Here is a 26,380-nt window from a genome sequence, read left to right on the forward strand (position 1 = left end):
AAGTTTGACAGGAGTAGGTAATAATCATGGACAGAAGCTGGTTGAGGAAAGACATGAGGATGTGACAGTAAAATGATTCTAGGATCGAGGGATTATAGGTCTCAAGCAGAGGAAGAATTAATAAACTTAGAGCGGGGAAGGCAGAAGATAGGAAAGCAGGATTCAGACCTGATCAGAAAGTAGGATACTTGAGACTGAGATTTTGAATGCAACTCCCTATAGAACTTTAGCGTTTTACATTTGTACGTGTGAGGCTATTTTATTTTGGCAAAGGGGATTGAATCCAGGGGTGTCTTACCACTGGGACAAATCCCCAGTCCTTTTTATATTTTTGAGACAGAATCTTGCTAAGTTGCTGAGACTGGCCTTGAACTTGTGATCCTCCTGCCTCAGCCTCCCAAGTAGCTGGGATTACAGGCAAGTGCTACTACGTGCGGCTATATAAGGCTTTTATAAGTAAAGTTTTGGAATGTGCTGTGAGATTAATTTGTGAACAGAGGAGAGAAAGGAGACAGTTTTGAGTATGGCTTTGAACAAAAAAGTAGATTAGTAAGTATTTCAAACTCAAAGGGAAAGCAAATCAAATTTAAAAAGCCAATGTGGGGAAAGGAAGAACTTGGAAAGAGATTTATCCATTTTCAAGTTCATAGTGACTACCTTAGTAGATGGGTAAAAGGAAAATAAAGGTTGAAAACCAGAAGTATAAATACCTGATATTGTTGAACCATGAGATTTCCCATTAGCGCTGTCAAGGTTTATTAAAAATAACTGATTTTATTGTACTTTGAAAGCACTTATCAGTAACATCAGGAGTCATTTAGTCACTGACTGCATGTGTGTTGATGAGACCTAAAGTAATAGCCCCTTCCTACTCAGTCGTCATTCACTTGAGGGGAGGGAGAATCTAGTAACAGCCAAGCCACAGAGTGAACTGAGCAATACACACATCTAGACACTGTTTTTCCAAACACAAGGGCCTGAAAGAGCAGAGCAAGACAGACACTGCCGGCTATTCAAGTCAAACTCAAAGTTGAGTTAGTAACTTTGGTTGCAGAGTTTTGTAACATATCATTTTTCCTTGAAAATTATTATTTTCCTTGAAATAAAAAATAAGTTCAAAAACAAATTCTTATTATGGTGATGGTTGAGCAACTCTGTAAATATGTTATAAAGTCCTGGATTTTATTTTGGTGTGGTAGTGTATACTTGTAATCTGGGCAACTGAGGCTAAGGTAGGAGAATCACAAGTTAGAGGTCAGTCTCAAGACCCTCAACAAATTAGTGATACCCTGTCTCAAAAAAGAAAAGGCTAGGCACGGTGGCACAGGCCTGTAATCCCAGCAGTTTGGGAGTCAGTTTGGCAGGAGGATTGCCAGTTCAAAGCCAGACTCAGAAACTTAGCAAGGCCCTAAACAGCTTAGCAAGAACCTGTCCGGAAAAAAATGAAAAGGGCTAGGGGTGTAGCACAGTGGTAAAGCACCCTGGGTTCAATTCAGGGTTTAAAAAAAAAAAAAAGGACTGGGATGTAGCTCAGTGTAATGTGTCCCTGTTTGTTGTGCATCTGTCTTTTTTCTTCCTGCTGAAATCCAGTGCATGTTGTTTAATCTACTTTAATTCCCTGTACCAAAATAAATGAATAAGTAAATAAAGTATTGAATTGTGTACTTAAAATGGGTAAGTTTCATGGAATATGAAAATCACACCTCAAAAGACTGTTTAAAAACTGAATTCCTACTTATTAAACATTGAAATGACACATTTGATTTGAAGTCAAGGCTGAGCTCAAAGTAGTACTCAGTGTTGATTTTTAAAATTATTAAGCAGCCTAGAAGGACACAGCTTCAATATAAGGAAAATCCACTTGAAAAGAATTAGGACACTCATTATGTGTTTCTAGTATGAGTTAATATAAACCAGATGTGAAACCACAATATTGCCCAAGGTTATCAGAGTTTGCATAAGACCAGAAAATTCCTTACTTGCAACACTCCTTGGATAGCATCTGCCCTTTGTCTTCCTGGAAAAGTCCAGCCCACATGTGTACACTTCTCCTTAACCTTTTGTCAGTTGGTTGGCTGCACTTTACTGCTGGGAGTGTTGGAACAATTTTTAATACTGAAGTGGGCGGGCAGCTAGAAGATAGTTGTAAATTGTGCTGACAGGAAAAAGGCCAAGTTGTAACTTGCATGTAAATCACTCTGCTAGTTAGTCATAGTTAGTCATCGTTCTCACCAATAACACTTTGTATCTCAAGTGTGACTCCAACTGAGCAGTGATTGGAATGCTCAGCTGGCCTGATTTCCACAGACTCTGGAAAGTCCTTAGGTGGGACTTAGGTGGACTGAGGTGGGGCACGCTGAGTCACAGTCTCTTCACGGTCAGTCGTTATTTTGTCATAATTATTCATGACAGTGAGCAGTTACTGAATATTCCAGGCTTATGCTTGTGTTACTAAACTTTTTATGTTTATTGCCAAACTGAAATGCCTCAAAGGTGCAGCGGTGGTAGGTAAACTGAAGTCTCCAGTCCGAATGTGTCCTTTCTGGGATGATGAACGACCTATGTGGTGTCCTGCTGCCGGGGTCCTGCCCTAGCAGGATCCAGGGAGTCCTGAAGGACAAGTGGCTTAGGCGAAAAGATGAGACAGGAGTCATTCCGTTGGAGCAATCTCCAGAGAGAGAGAACTCTAATGCAGCTTTCTCTGGGTCATCTTTTATTGCAATTTTTCTCATCATTATAGATTCAGAATATGTCATTGATTATACAATTTCAAAACTTTGCCAAGATATAACGTTTCCTTAACCATAATTAGGGGTATAGAAAAATGTAACATCAATTTACATTTTTCCAGGATGTGACCTTTAGTTATCAATCACTAATAAAATGCGTCACTAATTTACATTTTTTTTCAGATTTTCCCAAGATGTACTATTTTCCTCAAGATATGCTATTTTCTTATTAACTAATGCCAAACTACGTAACCAGACTCTAAGTCTCCTAACCTATCATTAACCTTTCAGTTTTAAAGTACACTGCACTTTTATTTCTAATCTAAAATTCCCATCTAAAAAAGTCCTCTTAAAATCTTATACTTAAAATATCCTAAAGTTTATAAACATTCTTAAAACATATCAGAAGCCCATACAACTAAAAACTTAAGAATTCTAAACCCAAGAATCTAAATAGAATAATATTTCTAACATTATTCTAAAAATATGTCTTATAAAGCTACTTTAATTAATTCCTAAATTTATTCTCATAAAACTGGTTGAGCTGCTTTCTCAAAGAGTTTCTTTGTTTCTCAGTCAAGGTGCACTAGTTCTTACATCTTTATAATCTTTCTCAATAAAAAGTAAGTTGTAAACATCAGTCCACTTTCCACCAATATTAAGTATGCTCATCATAAATTCCTATGTAAAGTAAAAGAGGGTTTATAGAAATTAAAAGAATGTATCCTTATATGTTTTAACTTTCCTAAGTGTATAACATAACTTTCCTTAATCAAGAATGAAACTGCATATGGTGGGTTTTGTACAATGAGCATAATGATTAGGTTTTCTAAGAGGCCAGAAATATGGGCTTGGATTCTAGTTGATACAATCAATGTGGTGCCTAAAATTCTCATGACCTTTCAGAGAATGATTGTTGTCCATTATCAGTTTTGTCCTCAATGTGCTAAGATAGAAGAACAACTTTCTACTTTGTTCTTGATATGCTGAGGCGTAGTAGAACAGCCTTCAAGGCATGAACTACCTGTTATGTTCTAGCCATCTGAAATTTAATTTGGTTTGGCATTTAACATACTCATGCCTCCTGTCAGGAACAGAAACATGAAAATGAAAAGTCCCGGGGCTGGGGATGTGGCTCAAGCAGTAGCGCGCTAGCTTGGCATGCGTGCGGCCGGGGTTCGATCCTTAGCACCACATACCAACAAAGATGTTGTGTCCGCCGAGAACTAAAAAAAAAATAAATATTAAAAATTCTCTCTCTATCTCTCTCTCTCCTCTCTCACTCTCTCTTTAAAAAAAAAAAAAAAGAAAATGAAAAGTCCCAATTACCTAAAAAAGGGTCTCATGGTTTCGGTTTCCATGCTTTGCCAGCATTCATCCTCACTGTAACCCTGTCAAGACAGTGGGAGAGTGGCTTTGTCAAGACAGTGAGAGGGGGGATCGCCTTTACCATCCTGCCTCCCTGGCATTACTCAGGAGGTTCTCTGACTCCCTGATGCATTCCTGGCTGTGCAAGACTCTGCGTACCTTCCAGGCACAGCTAACTTGGGCTGTGCCTTCCTAGAGATGTGGCTATGAGACATTTCTTCCTGACTGCATGCCCTGGCTGGGCCACTTAGCAACTGTGTGACCTAGGGATGTTCCTTTATTCTCCCCAGAAAATGAAACAATACCTCCCAGGTGGCACTTTGGCTGTGGATGATCAATAAAAATATATTTCCTGGCTGTCCTAGTTTAACAATAACATCAATTTCTCCAAATGGAATTTACTTTGTAATTTAGCACTTAATTATAAAGTCCCTTGTATTCTGGCTCTATTTCATGTGGCCTTTGTCTTGTCTTCTCAGTCTGCAACCTCCCTAGAGAGAGAAAAAAAGGCTCTGTTTGGGGGTGAGGGGGTCTCCTGTGAATGTCTACTCCATTCACTGAGCAAGATTATGCCAGTTTTGAATATGTTATGTGTAGTTTGTTGATATTACTGTTTTCAGTTCCATTAGATTATGGGAACAGGAACAGACCAGGTAATTGGAATGTGGCGGCATTGGGACTGGGCTATTAGACCTGAGTGACTGTGGTTTTCTTAAGTATCAAAAGAGTCCAGTTTTTCAGAGGGTAGAAAGCCCTTGTTTACTTCATCAATCAAAAAGAGGCCTTTAGGACTGGGGTTGTGGCTCACACTTGCTCCACATGTATGGGGTACTGGGTTTGATCCTCAGCACCACACAAATAAATAAAACAAAGATATTGTATCTATCTACAACTATTTTTTTTTTCAAAAGGCCCTTATATTATATAGTCTGATGTTTGAAATTTCTTTTATTTTTTTTTGGTACCAGAGATTGAACCCAGGGGCACTTGGCCACTTAGCCACATCTCTAGTCCTTTTTTAATGTTTTATTTTGAGACAGAGTCCCACTGAGTTGCTTAGGACCTCGCTAAATTGCTCTGCCTGGCTTTGAACTTGCAAACTTGCAGTCCTCCTGCCTCAGGCTCCAGAGTGGCTAGGATTATAGGCATGTGCCACTGCACCCCACTAATATTTGAAATTTCTGTTGCTCAGCTCAATTGCTGACAGCCAGTTACCCATGCCAGAACTAAAGGCTTTCCCTTTATCTCTCTCAATACCCAAATTCATATAATCTGAAAGACCCTTGGATCCTGCCTTTTCTGTGTCACTTCCATTTGTCCCCCTTCTCTAGTCCCCACCTGCCTTATTTTCTTCAGGCATTGGTCTTACCAGGATCTTTTTTTTTTTTTTAATATTTATTTTTTAGTTCTCGGTGGACACAACATCTTTGTTGGTATGTGGTGCTGAGGATCGAACCCGGGCCGCACGCATGCCAGGCGAGCGCGCTACCGCTTGAGCCACATCCCCAGCCCCTTACCAGGATCTTTAGATTAACTTTAGAGCATGTCTTCCTGTTGTAAAACTACTCCTCTATGATTTACTTTGAAAATGCTATCTTCCTCAACAATCATCTGATCTATATTCTTTTAATGATTCACTATTATTAACAGAACCTCCTCCCCTACCATCACCACCATTGGAGTCTACCACCATGGAATTCTTGTCTTCCTTCCCACCTTTATTTTTCACCATTCTTCCCCTTGTATCTAGTTAGAACACAGAGGCTCTGTGATCTTTCAAGCTTCTGTGACTTTCAATACACTGATTCCTTGTCCTCAAATGCCCTCCTCCTTTATATATATATATATTTTATCAGTACAGTATAGTGCTTGGGTCAGACACTTTTATTCAAATCCTGACTCCTCTGCTTGCTAGCTGGGGTGTTGGGCAGGTCATTTAACCTCTCATGTTTCATTTTCCTAATCTGTAAAGTGGAGATAATAACAAACACCACCTCTGAGGGTTAGTGTAAAGATGCACTGAGAAATTACATGTAAACCACTTAGTAAGATGTCTGGCACAGAGCAAAGGCCCAGTAAATGTCAGCAGTTGCTACTATTCAATATTCAAGTGTCATTTTAAATCGTTGGTATCTTGACTTCTGTGGTAAGCTGAAAGATGGCTCCCCAAAGATGTCCCTGGAACCTGTGAGCACATTATTTTACATGGTAAAGGAACTTTGCAGATATAATTATGGGTCTTAAGAAGGGGGCATATCCTAAATTATCTAGGTGGGTCAGATGTCTGAAGAGAGAAGGGAGTAAGAGAGAGATATCAGGTTGCTAAGACCTGAATAAAAGAAGGGCTGAGTCTTTTATTTGGTCATTGCAGTGGGCAAGGACCTGGTTTATCATGATGTCAGTTCTGGTTTTTCCAGGTGGCTCCAGAGAAGTCTTTACTGCTTGAGGGGGCAATCTATATTTGCATGCAAGATGTTTATCTACCAGACTTTTGATCCTGGATGAGTGACCTGTCTGCAAGTCTCTGCTGCTTCTGGAAGGTATAGAGCAATGACTGAAGACTTCTAGGTATTGCTCCAGGGAATCAGGAATAGGACACTGTAAAAGCCAGCAGTTGGATGTTCATGCAAATTTTGAAAATACCTTAGTCACTCTTATGTCGGTGTCCTCACTCTTGAATGAGGATGAAATAGGTTAGGTAAATTTAGGATAATAAACCTTGTACTACTAGTTTTTAGACAGACACTCCTTAAGTAATTAGTATGCCTACATGAAGAGCTGAGCAGCAATTTGACCCCAAGTTTAAGGTAATAAAGGAAACAGATACAAAATGAAGGCAGAGATGCCAAGTTTTATCCTGCTTTTAGTTACCTATCAGGCATCAGCACAAGGAAGTGAAGAGTCAGCACTTTTTAGCAGAGGCAGTGTCTTGAGTCCCTGTTATAACCAGAGGCTCTGGGGCATCCAGTTTTTGTGATACTTTGAATAGACAGACAATAGGACACGAATTAAGACCTCAGGAGTGTATCTGCCCCTTGCCCCTACGGTGGTACCTCACTGTTTTAGCCATGAACCAAAGAATGCAGATACCTCTAGAAGCTGGAAGGAGCAATTCCCTGGAGGCTCCAGAAGGAGCCAGTCCTTCTTATACCTGGATTAATAGCCCTTACGACAGATTTCTCAACTTCTGACTTCCAGAACTGTAAGAAGATAAATGTGTTGAATTAATCCATTCAGTGTGTGGTAATTTTTAATTGCAGTAATAATAATTTCCTTGAGATGAATTGAACACATAGCATTTACACCTAGATTCATACGTCTCCCCTATTAGACTATATTTTTTTCTTTTTTTTTTTTGAGGGGGGGCATGTACTGAGGATTGAACTCATGGGCACTTGGCCACTGAGCTTCATCCCCAGCCCTATTTTGTATTTTATTTAGAGACAGGGTCTCACTGAGTTGCTTGGCACCTTGCTTTTGCTGAGGCTGGCTTTGAACTTACTATCCTCCTGCCTCAGCCTCCTAAACTACAGAGATTACACACATGTGCCATGGTACCTGGCTCTGGACTATATTTCTTATGGACTGCCGTTTCTTAATGTTTGAAACAATGCCCTAATCTCACTTCCACATATTCAACACACTGCTTGGTACTTTCTCAAGGTCCATTAGGTACCCGGTAAAGGAAAGATTATGATCTCAAGTACAGCTTTTGTTTTGGTTGGACTCAGTTCATGTGAAGATGGAAGAATCAAAAGTGAATTCTCAAATAAGGTTCAATCTCTGGCAAGCACAGGTCTGGGAGATGTGTCAGGGGAAATTATTGAAAACACACCTGGGGATTATTGTAGAAAAAGAAAGATTATCTCCGGGACTCAGGAGGCCAAGGATTGCACGGTCAAGCCCAGCCTCAGCAATTTAGTGAGACCTTGCCTCAAAATAAAAAATAAAAAAAGCTGGGGAGATAGCTCAGTGGTAAAATGCCTTCAGGTTTAAACCCTAGTACCAAAGAGAGAGAGGGAGAGAGAGAGAGAGAGAGGGAGAGAGAGAGAGAGATGGGGCTGGGATTGTGGCTCAGTGGTAGAGCACTTACTTGCCTAGGACATGTGAGGCACTGAGTTCAACCCTCAACACCATATAAAAATAAAATATTGTGCCCATCTACAACAAGAAAAAAAAAATTAAGAGGGGAGGGGGCAGATAGATATTGAGCAGGGAATATATAGTTCAGGGATATAGCACTTGCCTGATATGAGCAAGGCCCTGAGTTGATCCCCAACACTGCCAAAAATGAAAAAAAGAGGTGACTGTAATCGAAGGAGTGCTGGGCCACAGAATATTTTATATGATGAATATTTCAGAGTCTCTGCTTCTTGAAGATATATAATAGAGCAAGAAAAAATCCAGAGAAGGACACTAAAAATGATCAAGGGCAGAAAATCATGTATGTTGATAAGAATTAAAAAGATTCCATTTGCAAAAATTTCAACCTTAAACTCATGAAGAAATCGTGGATTATTTTCTCAAATCCTAAAAACACAAACATAGGCATTGTTTCTTGAAGCCCAATAGTCCTTCCAACAAAAATAAAAGGAAATACCTCTTTATATAGCAGGCACTAAAATATAGAACCCATTACCCAAGAGGCTGTGCCTACAGAAAATGCAAATACTATAGACAAAGCTGGAGTACAGTTGCCCAGGTTGCTTCAAATAGGCATAAATTGCTGGATGTGGTGGCACACACTTGTAATCCCAGCTGCTTGGACACTGAGGATCCCAAATTTTGAGGATCCCAAATTCAAGACCACCCACGGCAACTTAGGGAGATCCTGTCTCAAACAAACAAACAAATAAATGAATGAATGGGTTGTGGATGTAGTTCAGTGGTAGAGCACCCCTGGGTTCAATCCTCAGTGTGGAGGGAGAAAAAGAGAGGTATGAATAATTTGTGAATAAATTAGAATATGGTGTCTGTTTACTCAGGTTTTCCCACGCAGCTGCTTAGAATTTTACATCCTCAGCAATTTAGTGAGACCTTGACTCATAAAACAATTTAAAAACTTAAAAAAATTTAAAACTGGGGCTTTGTGTTCTGCAGGCTCTGATTCTCAGAAAAACTCTTCCCCTAAAACTGATTCTGTTTCTAATCACGTCTATTATGCCTCAAGCCTTCCTAATTCAGTACCTTGTGAAGTCTCAGACAAAGCAGAGAAATAGGGTTCCTGACTCATGGTGTTCTCCTCCATCCTCCAAGACAAGAGGCTTTTTATGCCCCTGCCCTTTTGGACCACTCTAGCCAATGACTGTAGTACTCTAGCCCTTAACATCTCCTCCCCTCAGCCCAGAGGACTTCCCAACATGGTATTTATCCAGGGTTTTGCTCTTTACTACAAAATTTAAAAAAATTTTTTTTAGTTGTAGATGGACACAATACCTTTGTTTTATCTATCTATCTATCTATCTATCTATCTATCTATCTATCTATCGATCTATCTATCTGGTGCTGAGGACAGAACCCAGTGCTTTACATGTACCAGGCCAGTACTCTACCACTGAGCTACAACCCCAGCCCTTTTTACTGAAAATTTTATTAAACACACACACTGCTTTTCAGTATATATGTATAGGTGTGTGTGTACATGTATACATATTTGTGTGTATATATTTATATATGTACCAAGTTTATATATATACACACATATGTATGTGTGTGTGTGTATATATATATACACACACACACACACACACACACATAATATATATATGACTTCAAAAATTGCACTATGGGTTATGTTAGGACTATGGGTTAAAATACTTTTTTGGATAGTTTATTTTATTGTTTATGTGTAGTTTTATTTATCTATTTTTTGCAGAACTGGGGTTTGCACCACTCTATCCCTGAGCCACATCCCTAGCCCCTTTTATTTTTTATTTTGAGACAGGATCTTGCTAAATTGCTGAGGCTGACCTCAAACTTGGGATCCTACTGCCTCAGCCTCTGGAGTTGCTGGGAGTATTGGCATGCACCACTGTGCTTGGCTTTGGTGTAGTTTAAATGAAGGAAAACAGCTACTGATTCTCGTAACTTTACCTATAGTACAATTTTCAAAAGACAAAGCTCCTGGTGGTAGTGTGAAGTGGTGTAGTCACTTTAGAAAACAGTCTGGCAGTTTCTCACAATGGTTAAGTGTGACCATATAACTAAGAAATTTCACTTCTAGGTAGATCCCAAGAGAAAAGAAGATCTATATCCATACAAAAACTTGTCCATGAATGTGCACAGTTAGCCCAAACTAGAAATAACTCAAATGTCCATCAATTGATGAATGAATAAATAAAATGTGGTATTATAAAATTCATATAAGGGAATGTTATATCCATACAATGGAATGGATAGCCATGTAATGGAACCCATCTATCCATCCACTGATTGTTAGACTAAAAAATTCATACGTGTACTTGTACAACGTGGATGAAACTTGAAAACATTATGCTAAGTGAAAAAAGCCAGTTTCAAAATCTGCATATTGTGTGATTCTACTTATATAAAATGTCTAGGAAAAGGAAATCTAGAGAGATAAGAGGTAGATTCATCATTGCCTAGAGCTGGGCTAGTGAGGGTGGATGGGAAGTGACTATTTTTGGGAGGTGTTCTAAAATTAGATTGCTGTAATGGTCGCAAAACTCTATGAATATAATATAAACCATTGAATTGAACAATTTAAATTAATGAATTCTATAATATATATATATTTTATCTCAGAGCTGTTTAACACAAAGACAAACCAAGAGGTTGGGGTTGTGGCTCCCCAGTAGAGCACATGAGAGGTGCTGGGTTTGATCCGCAGCACCACATAAAAATAAATAAAATAAAGACATTGTGTCCAAGTACAACTAAAAAAAACACAAACCATGCCATTTTTTTTTTTTTTTTTTTTTTTTTTAGCTAGATGTCGTGGCACATGCCTGTAATCCCAGTGGCTTGGGAGCCTGAAGCAGAAGGATCACAAGTTCAAAGCCAGCCTCAGCAAAAGTGAGGCGCTAAGCCACTCAGTGAGACCTGTCCTTAAATAAGATACAAAATAGGGATGGTGATGTGGCTCAGTGGTTGAATGTTCCTGAGCTCAAGCCTCAGTACCCCCAAATAAATAAATAAATGTAATATTTTTGAAAAGTTTGATCACACAAGAAATAATTCATTCTCATTGTAAAAAATCAAACATTACGAATAAAGTCAGAATTTCCCTTGATACTGGTTGGGATTATAGCTCAGTGGTTGAGCAATTGTGTAGCACATGTGAGGCACTGGGTTTGATTCTCAGAACTGCATAAAATAAATAAATAAAATAGAGGTATAGTGTCTATCTACAACTAAAAAAAATTTTTTTAAAATTTCACTTGATAAAAAACTTCAATTCTTTTACCCTTCCAAAATATAAATACTTAGGTACTAATTTTCCAGATATGTGTATGTGTCTATATATATTAAATATAATGTATTATATTTAATATTTAATTGGGCATATTAATTTTATGTATAGATTTTCATTGTTATTATTTATTTATTTAAGTGATAGTTATGTTATAGTTATATTCCTTCTGAGATTCTTTTTTTCCCCACATTTTTTATTGGTGCATTATAGTTGTCCATAATTATGGGATTTATTGTTATATATGCACACATGTACAAATATAACAATATAATTTGGCTAATATCACTCCCCAGTATTTTCCCCACCCCCTCTCTCCCCCTCCTACCCTTTGGTCCTTTTCTTCTACTGATCTCTCTTTAATTTTTAGGAGGTCTGCCCCCACCTTTGTTTTCCTTTTTCCTCTCTAGTTCCTGCATATGAAAAAAAAAAAACATATGACCTTTAACCTTCTGTGTTTGACTTATTTCACTTAACAAGATGGTCTCTAGTTCCATCCATTTTCCTCCAAATGTCATAATTTCATTTTTCTTTATGGCTGAAGAAAACTCCATTGTACATATATACCACATTTTCTTTATCCATAAATTCATCCATTGATGGACGCCTAGGCTGATTTCCTAATTTGGCTTATATTTTTATTTTATCATACTGTATTTTATTCTCTATCTTGATTTTTTTTTTCACTCTCTAGAGCTTTCCATGTCAGTCCACATATGTATGTGCCATTTCTTTTCGTTGCCATATAGTGTTCCATTTCATGGTAGGCCCTAATTCATTTAGCACCCCCTCGTTGAAGGACATTTAGGCTGTTTCTAGTTTCTCATTTTGCAGCCAATGTAGGGATGAACAGCCGTGTATCTCTTTGTGGGTATGTCTGAACATTTATCCAGAGTAAACACAGAGAAGTAGGACAGCTGGGTCATAAAATTATATTTTAATTTTAAAAGTATATCTGGCTGGGCACTGTGGCATATACCTCTAGTCCCAGCAACTCAGGAGACTGAGGCAAGAGGATCACAAGTTAGAGGCAAGCCTCAGCAAATTATCAAGGCTATAATCCTCAGAGGTAAGTGCTCCTGGGTTCAATTCCCAGTGCTAAAGAGGAGAAGAGGGAGGGGGGGAGAAGTATAGTCAAATTGGATCTGAAATTCCCTTACACAGTGAATGAAACTGTCTCTTCCTGTGTAAGGGTCCGGTGAAAAGTTGGAGGAAGAGACCACCAAGAGACTGACTCATGAAATTGCAGAAGGGGATTTATTGAGGATCCAATTCAGCACGCTGAGGCTCCAGGCTCACTCAAGAAGGGAGAGCAGCCCAGAGCCCCGGGGAGGGGTCGAGCAGTGCTTAAGTACGCTTTTTGGGGAGGGAGGGGGCTTTGCATATATCAGAACAAATCAGCATGAGGCGCGGGAAAATTGAACAACAACTCTCATACATGATTAGCACATTCATTGGCTGGAACAGGTCGGGCAGGGGTGATTGGTCACTCCTAAGTGGGGTACACATTCAAACTGATTGGTTCGGGCCCTGTATGCCTACGTGACAAGCTACACAGGGCCCTAGGCTAAATGGCCAGTAGGGCTTTATCTTAACTGCCTCAGGAATTTTAGGTTCTGGGTGTAGCAGAGGAACTTAACAATACCTGGTCTTTTACATTTTAACTCAGGCTCGGCAGCTTAGGAACTTTACCCTTTCACCTGTCTATCCATCTATCTGATATAAAACTTTTTAAAAAATATTTATTTTTTAGTTGTAGTTGGACACAATACCTTTATTTATTTTTATGTGGTGCTGAGGATCAAATCCAGGGCCTTATGCATGCTAGGCAAGCACTCTACCACTGAGCCACAACCCCAGCCCTGATATTGAAAGGGTAAAGTTTTAAAATGTAAAAGATTAGGTATTGGGCTGGGGATGTGGCTCAAGCGGTATCGCGCTCGCCTGGCATGTGTGCAGCCCGGGTTCGATCCTCAGCACCACATACCAACAAAGATGTTGTGTCCGCCAAGAACTAAAAAATAAATATTAAAAATTCTCTCTCTCCTCTCTCCTCTCTCACTCTCTCTTTAAAAAAATAAAATAAAAAAAATAAAAGATTAGGTATTATTGAGTTCCTCTGTTACACCCAGATTCCTGAGATAGTTAAGACAACACCCTACTAGCCATTTAGCCTAGGGCCCTGTGCAGTTTGTCACAAGGCCCGAACCAATCAGTTTGAATGTGTACCCCGCTTAGGAATGACCAATCACCCCTGCCCGAGCTGTTCCCGCCAATGAATTTGCCAGTCACATCTCAGAGTTGTTGTTCAATTTCCCCGCGCCTCATGATGATTTGTTCTGATGTATGCAAAGCCCACCACCCTCTCCAAAAAGTGTACTTAAGCTCTGCTTGACCTTTGCTCTGGGCTCTGGGCTGCTCTCCCTTCTTGAGTGGGCACAGAGTCCCAGTGCGCTGGAATGGATCCCCAATAAATCCCCTTTTGCCAATTGCATGGAGTAAGTCTCTTGTGTGGTCTCTCCCTCCGACGTTCCGCCGGACCCCCCTTACAATATAAAACTTGATATGATAAAAGTTTAAAATTTTGCAGACAAGTTGGTGGAAAATGGATTCTTATTTTCATAATAACTAGTGAAATGTCATGTCTGTTGATAGGACTGCCTTTTCATATTGCTTGCTCCTTTCTGTGGAGTATTCATCATTTATTTATTTATTTATGGTAGTATTAGGGATCTAGTCCAGAAGGGCTCTACAATTGAGCTATATTGCCTCACCCCCAGCCCTTTTTTATATTGATTTTGAATGAAGGTCTTGCTAAATTACTGAGGCTAACCTCAAACTTGTGATCCTCTTGTCTCAGCCTCTTGAACCACTGAGTTTACAGGTGGGGGGAGGGGGAGGGTACCAGAGATTGAACTCAGGGGCACTCACCCACTAAGCCACATTGCCAACCCTATTTTGTATTTTATTTAAAGACAGGGTCTCACCGAGTTGCTTAATGCCTCACTTTTTGCTGAGGCTGGCTTTGAGCTCTTGATCCTTCTGCCTCAGCCCCTGGAATAACAGGCATGCACCACCACGCCTGGCCCATTTTTTTTTTTTTTTAATGATACTCAGGGACACTTAACCACTGAGACAGGGTCTTGATAAGTTGCTTTGGGCCTCACAAGATTACTGAGGTTGGCTTTGAACTTGTGATCCTCCTACTGAAAAACCAGCCTCTACCTCAGAGCAAAGTTTGTCCAAGGAAGGGGGCATGACCCTTGTCCTTGGAAAGACCCACAGAGCATCCTAGGCACATACCCACCATGCTGAGTTGTTTATCTACAAATAATAGGAAAGATCTGCAGAGCCAGGTGGCCCTGAATCAGTCAGGTTAGGTGAGGACCCTTAGTAACCCCCTAGCAACCACCAATCAGCATGAGACAGGGAAAATACCTGGGATGCCAGATGACCCTCCCAGTAGTTTATGGTGGTTGACAACATGTTGAGAAACCATGTAGTTCAGCAGTACTCCCCTCGTGGCTTAAACCAATCAGTTCAAATGAATCCTCCTCTTGTACTAACCAATCACCCCTACCCAACTTGTTCCTGCCAGTGAATGTGCTATTCATGTTTTAGAGTTGTTTTATGATTTCCCACGGTGTGTGATAATTTGCTGAGAGATGCTATGATGTATGTGTAGTCCCTGCCTTCTCCAAAGAGTGTATAAAACTGCTGCAAACCCTGGGCTCCCTCCGGGCTTCTCAGCATCACCAGTTCCTGTGTGCGTGGAGGAACAAGCTAGCTCACAATAAACACCTCTTTGCTGCTTACATCGATCTTGGTCTCTGGTGGTCTTTTGGGGGTCCTGAATTCGAGCATAACAGTTTTTCAAATGACTAAAGAATTGCCTCAATGCTATTAAATGAATTCTCTAATTTAAAAGAAAATTTTTTTTAGTTATACATAGGCACAATATCTTTATTTTGTTTGTTTATTTTTATGTGGTGCTGAGAGCTTTGCCTCTGAGACACAACCCCAGCCCTTCTCTAATGTTTTGAAATCCTTTTTTCATATAATAATTTCCCTTGTAAGTGGAAAAGCTTAAGATTTATGTAGAAGTGAATCTGAAACAAAGGGAAGAAGGAAGCACATGAAAAGAGAACTGGACTTGGTTCCCTGAACTGTCTAGCCTTGGGAGTTTCCAGCAGAAGAAAGCATGGGGACTTTCTAACTGGACTCTATATGTAAGGTCCTTGCTTAGCATCTGGATGGCCATCTTAAGTGACAGCCACCATTTTAAGAAAAAATATGGCTTTGCCGCCCAAGGGCGTTTCTGAGAAAGGCTCACCACTCCCTCATACCAACCCAACCCTAACTGCCTGCTTTAGGAACCACCCATGTTAGGACCCACCCTCCTCTAATCCCTGAGCCTGACCCCTATAACTCTTGAACCCCAAGCCTGTTTGCCCTCTCTCCATCTATGGAGTGCTCTGACAAACAAAGGTGCCCCACTTTTAAGACAGTTCAGTGGTGATTGGTAAACAACTGTGTATGGGAGCGGGCTTTCAGGAGGGGGGGGGGAGGCTACCCTAATTTGCAGTGTTTGCCAATTGCTGTGGTGTAAATGTTTCCATCATCACCCATTTTAAGGTACCAATGTGAAGTCACTCATGCAGAGTTGGGAAGAAATGCTAAGAATCAGCTTTTGCAAGTTGTTATAAAGCAATTTCAGCACCCCATTGAAATAGTCCCTTTATAAGTAAATTATCTTTGAATTATGTCAGTTTGAGTGTGCCATCTGATTGCTATTGGGCCCCAGACTGATGTTGATACAAATCTGGAACATACGCTATTCAGAGAAAGGAACTTTCTTTCCCTAAGACTTAAATCCGGGGGATCTAAACCTGGAACTGCAGAATTCTACTTTCCAGAAGTCTGAACACAAAGCCACTGAGGGATATGGAAAATAATTCCAAGGACATATCCCCTATGCTTTTGACATTTAAAATCCCAGGCCTCAGCCAGAGCAGGGAACACAAAAGGAACTCTCACCTGACTGACACCTGACCCCCACCCCCATGACCTCAATATAATAAGTCACATGACCTCAATATAATAAGCCCCAGGAAATTCCCTATTCACATTCTCTTCCACTCTAATGGATCAGCAGGACTCCAATACAATGAACCCCAGGAATTGCTCTCCTGGCCCACTCTAAACGAAGCCTGTATAATCTAGACCTTTGGCTACTACAGTGGCCGCCATTTTCTGCCCCAAAATGAGCCATGTTAGGTTCCACCACCAACTCTGCTGCTGAATACTGAATAAAGAAAAGTTTGCTGATCCAAGGTTTGTTTCCCATCCCGCCTTCATCATGTGTGCATCATTGGTGCTAAAAGCCATCAAAGTGGAAAGCAGAGTTCAGAGCCAGGGATATAAATTCCTGATGATTTCGTTTGAAACCCTGGATTGAAATTAACTGCACTTGTCAGAAACTTGAAATCAACTGGACTTGTCAGAAACAGGAACGAATACATTCTTCTTTCTCTTTTTGTTTTTATTTATATTTTTGCTTAAGCCAGTTTGCACTGGGATTCTCCACCCCCCACCCCCATACTGGGGATTGAACACAAGGGTGCTCTGCCACTGCACTATATCCCCAACCTTTTTTATTTATTATGAAACAGGATCTTACTAAGTAGCAATGGCTGTGAAGCCAGAATAGACAGGCAGCCAGTATAGATAGGCAAATCAAGTCAGGTCGGATCAAGGAGGCCAATTTTGAGTGAGTCTTGGAAGTTGGAGACTGTCCCCTGGAGAATTGAAATGTAAATTCCTTCAGAGCTCTTCCTCCACTCTTATCAAGAACCTGGCCAGGTTCCAACCAGTTGCTAAGATAACCTGTGGCAGGAATTGCCCCTCCCTACAGAGAGCCATAAGATTGTTAATTAATGTGTCCTCAGCTGCTCCATCCTGCCCTTCCCCCTTCAGCCCATCTGTTTCCCACCTTTTGGCCATGCCACCATGCAGCATTTCCTAGGCCTGCTCTTGTAAGCTGAAAGGAGAAAGATAAGGGGAAGAAGGGCGAAGAATGAAGGAAGCCTAAGACATATAAAAAGGGCAGAACACCTTGCTTCTTGGGATACCAGGATACCAGCTATGGCCCCCTTCTCCCTCCCTGGAGAAGTCAATGCTACCTCTTTTTAAATAAACCCTGCTTTATATCCTTGCCTCTCGTGCTTCTCTAATGTTCAAACTTCAACATGTGAGGAAGCAGAACTAGTCACTGATAACCAGAGGTATCAGTTGACCTTGAACTTTCAATCCTTCAGCCTCAGCCTCCTAAACTACTGGGCTCACAGGCATGAGTTACCTCACCATTTTGCTTTGGGATTCTCTATCACTTACATCTTTAAGATTCCCAATGGCACCGCATGGTCTGGCCCTTCCCTGCCTATAGCCACTTTCCCCTTGATTTCTGCACTCCAAGCTACACCAATTTTCTTTCAGTCACTTAGAAACACCTTGTGCTATAATTGCTTTGTATATACCACTGTTCTTGCTTAGAACACTTCCTTCTTTGCCCAAGTTAATTTTTGTTCATCTTTCAGATCACTGCCTAATGTCACTCTGGTAGTTTGTAACAAGGTGCTCTCCTCCCCGCTTCCCATGAATGACACCTAGTATTCATGCCCTCCTCCTGACTCTGGAGTTGGCCCTTTGACTGCTTTGGTAGTAGATTTAAACAGATATGATACTGTGTCAATGAAGCCAGATTTAAAGTTAGGTAGTCAGTGTAGTTAGGTAAATCGGGTCTAATATCAAGTAAAATTGAAACTGGAGGCCAGGTTGAGAATGAATTCTGGGAAAAGCCGGACAACTCAAGGAATGTTAATGTCCCCAAGGCCCAGAGCCCATCCCAAAGAAATGTTAATGAAACAGCTCCCAGCAAATTTGAAGATGCTAAGCCAAAAGTCCTAAAAGATTACTTCTTTGGCCCACCTGTGCCCCACCCTTCGGACCTTCCCACCTACATTCCATCACTGAAAGAACTATAAAAGAGGGAACACTTTCGCCCTTTAATGGATTCCATCTCTTGGGTCCCCTTTGAAAAACCAGCCTCTATCTCAGAGCAAAGCCTGTCCAAGGAAGGAACATGACCTTTGTCCTTGGAAAAACCCACAGAGCACTCCTAGGCACATTCCCACCCTGCTAAGTTGTTTATCTACAAATAACGGGAGAGATCTGCAGAGCCAGGTGTCCCTGACTCAGTCAGGCTAGGTGCGGATCCATAGCAACCCCCTAGCAGCCACCAATCAGCATGAGACAGGGAAATACCTGGGATGCCAGATGACCCTCCCAGTAGTTTATGGTGGTTGATAACAAGTTGGGAAACTGTTGAGAGCCACAGCCAAAGGGGCCCCAGCAAACTTCCAGCTGCCAGCTGATGATTGGCAACTTCTAGCTGCCAACTGATTGGCTCCTCTGCGGTGATGCTCATTTGGGCTGTGTCCCCGCCCTTTCAGACCACAGAGCTGCTCATTGGGGCCTTATTTTTGCTCCACCCACACGACCCAGCCAATCGGCCTCAAGAGCAGGAGGAGTGGGGGAGGTTGAGAGGCTTGTGGGAAGCCAGTGGTGGCAGTTGGGCTCTGAGGGTTTTTCCTGAGGAGCTGTGTGGTTTGGCGTGTGTGGTTTTAAAAATAAAGTTCATTTCTTTTGACAAGTGGCTCCTGAATTGTGCCAAGCCAGACTGCGGCAGGAAACCATGTAGTTCAGCACATACACCCCTCTTGGCTTAAACCAATCAGTTCAAATGAATCCCCCTTTTGTACTGACCAATCACTCCTACCCAACTTGTTCCCACCAGTGAATGTGCTAATCATGTTTTAGAGTTGTTATTTGATTTTCCTGCGGTGTGTGATGATTTGCTATGATGTATGTGAAGTCCCTGCCCTCTCCAAAGAATGTATAAAACTGCTGCAAACCTTGGGCTCGGGCCTCTCAGCGTCACCAGTTGCTGTGTGTGTGCACACGCAGAAGACCGAGCTAGCTCGCAATAAACACCTCTTTGCTGCTTACATCGATCTTGGGTCTCTGGTGGTCTTTGGGGGGTCCCGAATTCGAGCATAACACCTTCTTCCTCCAGAAGAAGTCTTTTCTGCTGTCCTTTAATAAACTTCTACTTTCCACTCTGACCTTGCCTTGGCGTGCTTCTCTGGTGTTATACTTCAACATTGGGGAAGCAAGGACTCAACAGCGGTAACATCAACTCTAAGCCAAAGCCTTATGAAAGACTAGAAGCTTCTGCTATTGTGCTCTTAGAGGGCTTGAGCCTACATACAAATGGTTTGATTATCCTGCTGGGGACAGCAAATGAAGAGATTACAGGAGACAATCCTAGTTGTACCCAAGCCCATGTGCCAGCTGAATGCAGCCATGTGATTAACCACTGACAAGAACATAGAGGAACTGTCCAGCTGGGATAAGATTAAATTACAGAACTGTGAGCAAATGCAATGTTTCCTCTGTTATCCCTTTGTCTTTTTCAAGGTGGTTGTTTTAAGCTATTATGTTTAGGTTTATTTTGTTATGCAGCAACACAGCCACTGCAAAACAAAACCAAAAACAAAACCAAAAAAACTCCTGCAACACTCTTAGGCCTAGATAATTTCACTATTAGACATTATCATAGTAGTATGTACGTTTCTTTTAATATTTATTTTTTTAGTTCTAGGCGGACACAACATCTTTGTTGGTATGTGGTGCTGAGGATCGAACCCGGGCCGCACGCATGCCAGGCGAGCGTGCTACCGCTTGAGCCACATCCCCAGCCCCTGCACGTTTCTTTTAGAACACTTATTATAGCTGGGCATGGTGGCCCATCCCTATATTACCTTCGACTTGGGAGACTGAGGTAGGAAGATTGCAAGTTTGAGGCCAGCCTCAGTAATTTAGTGAAACTCTGTCTCAAAATTTTAAAATAAATAAATAAATAAAAGGACTTGGAATGTAGCTCAGTGGTAAAGCACCCCTGGGTTCTATCTCCAGTACCAATAATTACATAAATCACATACTGCAATCTATAATAATATACACAACTCAAAAATCACATTCCTTTTCAGAGTCCCTTTCCTGTGATAATAAATTCAAGAACTCTAAGAGTATCTACCCAACCCAAAGGCATTAGTTCTTGTTACTGTGATTGTAAAGTTAGGTTCGCCTACCCCAAGATCCAGAGCTCTGCTGCCGTCCTGGCTCTACCTGCTGCTGATCTTCCAGCTGTAAGTTCAGTCATAGAAGTTAAGCACAGTAAAGGTATGTTACAAGTCTATCCTCAAACATTAGGCACAATTAATAGGACAACCCGTTTTAAAAAGATTCGTGGCCTACAGGTTTATGGTATTCAGATTTACACAGCAGATTCTTTCACATTACACTTTGGGGAAAAATTAGTGACTAACTGGCAGTCTCTCAAAGTACAGAGGCTTCCAATTCTGAAGGATGTTGTTGGTGAGTCATTAAGTTAAAAAAGGAAACCCATATCAGTAATAAATCTTTGTAGAAGTACTCTATGTTCTTTTAAAAATTGATTGTGTCTAGGTGTCTACTTCAACTAACAGATTTTTGTTGTAATATAAAAAACGCTTTCTGAAAAATTATTCTTAGTCTTTTTTTTTTCTTTATATTCTTCCTTTGCTTTCCTTTTTGTGTATTAGGAATTGAACCCAGGGGTGTTCTATCAGTGAGCTACATCCCAGCACCTTTAATTTTTATTTTTAGACAGGGTTTTATTAAATTGCTGACGCTGACCTCGAACTTAAAATTTTCCTGCTTCATGCTCCCGAGTCACTGGGATTACAGGAGCACACCACTGTGCCCAGTTTGTTTTTTCCTTAGGATCAATAGCTTTATTTATAGGGAATTTAGCATATTTCCAGAGAATCAGAACTTTTGATAAATTCATTGTGTGTCATTTTCATTGCTTAATATTATAAATCATAAACATTTGCCAGATTGGCGAATTTGGGTTGCTGTACTTGTGGGGAGATGGCACTGTAGAGACCTAAATGCCATGTAGCTTAGAACTTGTTCTGGTAGCTGTCCAAAGCTTCCATAAAACTGAGTACTGATAAATAAAATTCATGTGTTTTTTGGGGGGAGGGGAGGGTGGGTGGAACTGAATTGAATTGAATCAAATCTGGGGGTGCTTAAATATATATATATATTTCCTCCCTACTGTAGAGTCAAGCTTTCCTTGCCTTCAAGTTCCCACAGTGACAGTCTAGGCCCACAAAACCACTTCACCAACATTGACAGAGAATTGCTTATTTCAGACCCTCTCAGAATGGCTCTCCCAATTGTTTTGAGCGGCTAGTCTCCCTGACAACCTGCTGATGAAATCAATGAATGCATCCTGCCCTGAAGATATTTACCTCCAAGCCTCCTTTCAGCTTGGTTTTGAGACAGTGACAGTCAGTTCCAAGACATTTCTAAGCAGCCACAGTGGGCCCAGGTAGAGTCCAAGAGCAACCTCAGGTGACCTCTGGAATCTGACTTTTCCAAACAGGATAAGGCCTCTAGCTTGTTCGAAACTTAATCCTTCAAAAGACTCACTATATTGCTTCATGATCTGGTACTGCTAGCTTTTCAGCCCCATTTTTGCCATGTGTCCCATGTATCAAGTGTACTGAATATTAGAATGTATTAAAATATTAGAATCTCTCTAAACCAGCCATGTACTTTCATGACTCTTTGCCTTTGAGATAACAAAGATCAGTAGTGATAATTTAAAATTTCAACACAATTTCTGCAAGATAGGTAATATTATCCCCAGCTTATAAATGAGGAAATCAAGGCTAATAGAAGTTAATTAATTTGCCCAAACCTAACAATAGATGTGACCTAGAATTGCATCTGTCTTTTTCCTCTTGTGAGCGACACTACTCACCATGTCAGCTCATATAATTTCTTACAAAGCTTGCCCTGACTTGTCTGGATAGAATTAAATATTCCTTCTTTATGTTTCCATAACATTTTCAACCTTTTTTCATTGAAATAGAAGCATGTATCTATTATAAGAAGTTAGTATTTTTTTTTTTTTTTTTTTTTTAAAGAGAGAGTGAGAGAGAGGGGGACAGAGAGAGAGAGAATTTTAACATTTATTTATTTTTTCTTAGTTCTCGGCGGACACAACATCTTTGTTGGTATGTGGTGCTGCTGAGGATCGAACCCGGGCCGCACGCATGCTAGGCGAGCGCGCTACCGCTTGAGCCACATCCCCAGCCCAGAAGTTAGTATTTTTATAAGTATTCTCAGACCTTTCAATAATGTTATCATTGCATGTATATTATTTTGTATTTTACATTTCGGTGACTTATAATATGATATAAACATTTCTCCATGTGATCACACAAATTCTTAATACTTTTGCTTTATAAATTAGCAGACTTTTGGGTACAAGTAGTGAACAACCAATTTAAGTTGCCTTAAATAATAAGGAATGTATGACGATTGGTGTAGAAACAGGAGACTTGGAAGTGAGGTAGGCTCCAGGTGTGTCATAATTTGGATTTCAGCCCTATTTTTCTGTAATCTTTTCACATCTGTCCCACCCCCTTTGATGGACCAGCACCAATGTCAGGGATACCGTAGATTATAAGCCTGGGCAGCTTCCTTTCTATTCATGGTCAACCCAAGACCAAGGGAGAAATGCTATCCTAATGATAGGACAAAGTTCCACTTTTCAGTCTGATTTGGCCATTTTAGGCCAAATTTAGGTCACATGCTTCTCTAAGGACAAAGAATAGACCCCAGGGGCATCTGATCTACCTCAAAACTTAATCCTTGATTTAAGCTTGGGTTCTTTCTTTTGATTTCTTTTAAAAATACATATATTTCTTTTTTTTTTTTTCAGGACTGGGCACTGAATCCAGGGGTGCTCTACCACTGAGATATATTCCCATCCCTTTAATTTTGTATTTTGAGACAGGGTCTAACTATATTGCTGAGGCTGGCCTCAAACTTATGATCCTCCTGCCTTAACATCTTGAGTCCCTGGGATTACAGACCTGTGCTACTGTGCCCTGTTTAAACTTGAGTTCTTGAATGAATCACTGGCAATCCCACTGGATGATATTATGATTTTTTATTAGATTATTATTTTTTATTAGTTTAGAATCCATCTTTAAGAGAGTGAGGGGAGGGTTTTGGCTGTAGGAATGGGAAGGATGGTAGAATGAGACAGACATTATTACCCTATATACATGTATGATTACACTACTGGAGTGACTCTGCACCATGTACAGCCAGAGGAATGAGAAGCTGTGTTCTATTTGTGTTCAATATGTCAAAATGCATTCTACTGGGGCTGGGGTTGTGGTTCAGTGATAGAGCGCTTGCCTAGCATGTATAAGGCACTAGGTTTGATTCTCAGCACCACATATAAATAAATGAATAAAATAAAGGTCCATTAACTTCTAAAAAATTTTTTAAAAAGAATAGTTTCTTTAAAAATTCATTTTACTGTCATGTATAACTAACTAGAACAAACAAACAAACAAATAAAATAATCTGCCTTGAAGTTGAGAATGAAGTCAGCATCTCAAATTACATGGATGCACAGATGTACCTGAAGGAAAACTGGGATTCTGTTGGATGGAACAAGAGGGAGTTGATTACTATTGTTTTATTTATTTGTTTTATTATTTTATTTTTGTTTTTTAGTTGCAGTTGGACACAATAGCTTTTTTCTATGTATATGTGGTTCTGAGGATTGAACCCAGGGTCTCCTGCTAGGCATGCTAGGTGAGCGCTCTACCGATGAGCCACAACTCCAGCCCACTATTGGTTTATTTTTATATCTGCTCATTTTGGGGGAAAAAGTTCCTTATTGCTTCTTCAACCACTATGTCCAGAATATCCTTTTTATACTCAGTTGTGGCACTTGTGCATCAAATGGTGGTTGTTTATTTGTTAATCTGTGGGCCTCTTGAGGATTATGAGCTCCTTAGAAGAAGGAAATTTTTCATATTAATACTTGCTTCCTCAATGTTTAGCAGGCATTGCATAAATGTTAGTTAAATAAGTAATTAAATGAAAGAATAAATGAATGAATATCATGAAAAATACACACAGTAAGATAGCATTTAGGATAGTCCACAAAGAACATATAAATAGTGTTAGAATGAAGAAGAGACAAAGATTCCTTTATCCCAAAATATTTGTGGATGTTGTACCATGTTACTTGATGAAAATACCACAGGGAGCTAGACAGACATGTCTCTGACTTCATGGAGCTTGTATCCTGATGGAGAGCATAACTATTGAAGAAATGACTGCAAATAAGTTTTACAGAGAGAAGGCCAGGGAGTTGAGGGTTGTTCTAGGCTTTATCAACCACTTGATCAGAATCAGATCTCACTCTAAATCTTTTGCTTACAGTGAGACAGACAATGCAGGGCATCAAAAGGCAGAGACTGAGCTGGTTTTTACCGGCTCCGGGTTCCATGTTAATCTAGTTTATCAATATTCAGTGATAATGGCACTGCTGTGGAGCTTTGGAGCCTCCAAGATGGTTGTGCATGTTGACAGCTGCAGACAGTGCAGACTGGGGGCAGGTGACAAGGGAGTTCTGCCCACAGCCTGCTGATAAGCCACTGCACAAACTATCTGACTGCTATACTGTGTGTGTGTGTGTGTGTGTGTGTGTGTGTGTGTGTGTGTCTGTTGGTGTTCTGACTCATTTTACTGTTTCCTGTAGCAGAAGCTGTAGGTCCACGGTAATGTCTGATTGCATCTCTTTTTCCTTGTTTAGGATAGGGAGGAAGCCTATTTCCATTATTATTTAATATGCAAAGCAAGGAAATATGATTCCTAAACCAGATCAGGCTTTTAACTGGAGATTTTTAGACGTTACAAATTATCCTCCTTATCTCTGAAAAGGAGCACACTTTGCTTAAGAACAACTTACACAGTGTATTCATGACATCTGCTTTCTTCTTTTTTTTTAAAAGTATTTATATTTTTTTTTTAGCTGTAATTGGACACAATGCCTTTATTTTATTTACTTATTTTTATGTGGTGCTGAGGATCGAACCAAGGGCCTCCACCGTGCTAGGGGAACTCTCTACCACTGAGCTACAACCCGGGCCCCACATCTGCTTTCTTTAAAAAGGAAATTCCATGGTTCCATTTCTGACTTTGGGGAATTTTAGAACCTGTGAGGTGCTTTCCTGTGTTTCCCCCACGACAGAAAGCTGACCTAGTTTGGGAGGCAAGGGACTGCTTCATTAGGGAAATATTTCAGTTGAAACCTAAATGATAAGCATGATTTATCCAGAATGGGAGGGTTAGTGAGAGCAGCATTCCAGGTCAGGCAACAGCTTATGTGACTTCAGGGCTTCGGCAAGCCTGAGTCTAGGGAATTCAGGGACCTGAAAGTCTCATTTCCTTTACATGCAGAGTAAGGAGAAGGGGGCACTAGATGAGACTGAAAATGTTGGCAAGGGTGAGATCTGCATAGGTAGAGATTCAAGGCCATAATCAGAATAAAGTCTGCTTGAATATTTTTTTTCTCCTCTTAAAGTTTCATTACATAATTAACTGAGATTGCAAAATAGTTTAAATTTTATATTCTTGTCAAATTAGAAGACTGTCTTTTTTTTTTTGGCCCAACATTTTATTATGAAAATTTTCAAAAGAGAAAAAGTCAATGAATCACCTGATTTGATAGCTAATGTTTTGCTATTTTACTTTGTTATGTAACCATCTACCTAACCATCCTTCTATCCATTCATAGATTCATCTTACTTTTTCAGTGTACGTCAAAATTAGCTGTAGACTTCATCCCTAGATGTCAGTATGC

General features: G+C 40.3%; 1 long non-coding RNA gene across 1 annotated transcript in view; it reads right to left on the reverse strand.

The window, feature by feature from the left end:
- Nucleotides 1–2,658: 2,658 nt before the first annotated feature.
- Nucleotides 2,659–26,380, reverse strand: part of LOC120889090 (uncharacterized) — a 28,968-nt gene continuing 5,246 nt past the window's right edge. Inside the window, exons 2-3 of the long non-coding RNA XR_013425010.1 lie at nucleotides 20,742–20,796; nucleotides 2,659–7,297 (exon numbers count right to left, since the gene is read on the reverse strand). This is a non-coding gene — a long non-coding RNA (uncharacterized LOC120889090). The remainder of the gene's footprint in view (nucleotides 7,298–20,741; nucleotides 20,797–26,380) is intronic.

The sequence above is a fragment of the Ictidomys tridecemlineatus genome, chromosome 8 (assembly GCF_052094955.1).
Source record: "Ictidomys tridecemlineatus isolate mIctTri1 chromosome 8, mIctTri1.hap1, whole genome shotgun sequence".
Taxonomy (NCBI): Eukaryota; Metazoa; Chordata; class Mammalia; order Rodentia; family Sciuridae; genus Ictidomys; species Ictidomys tridecemlineatus.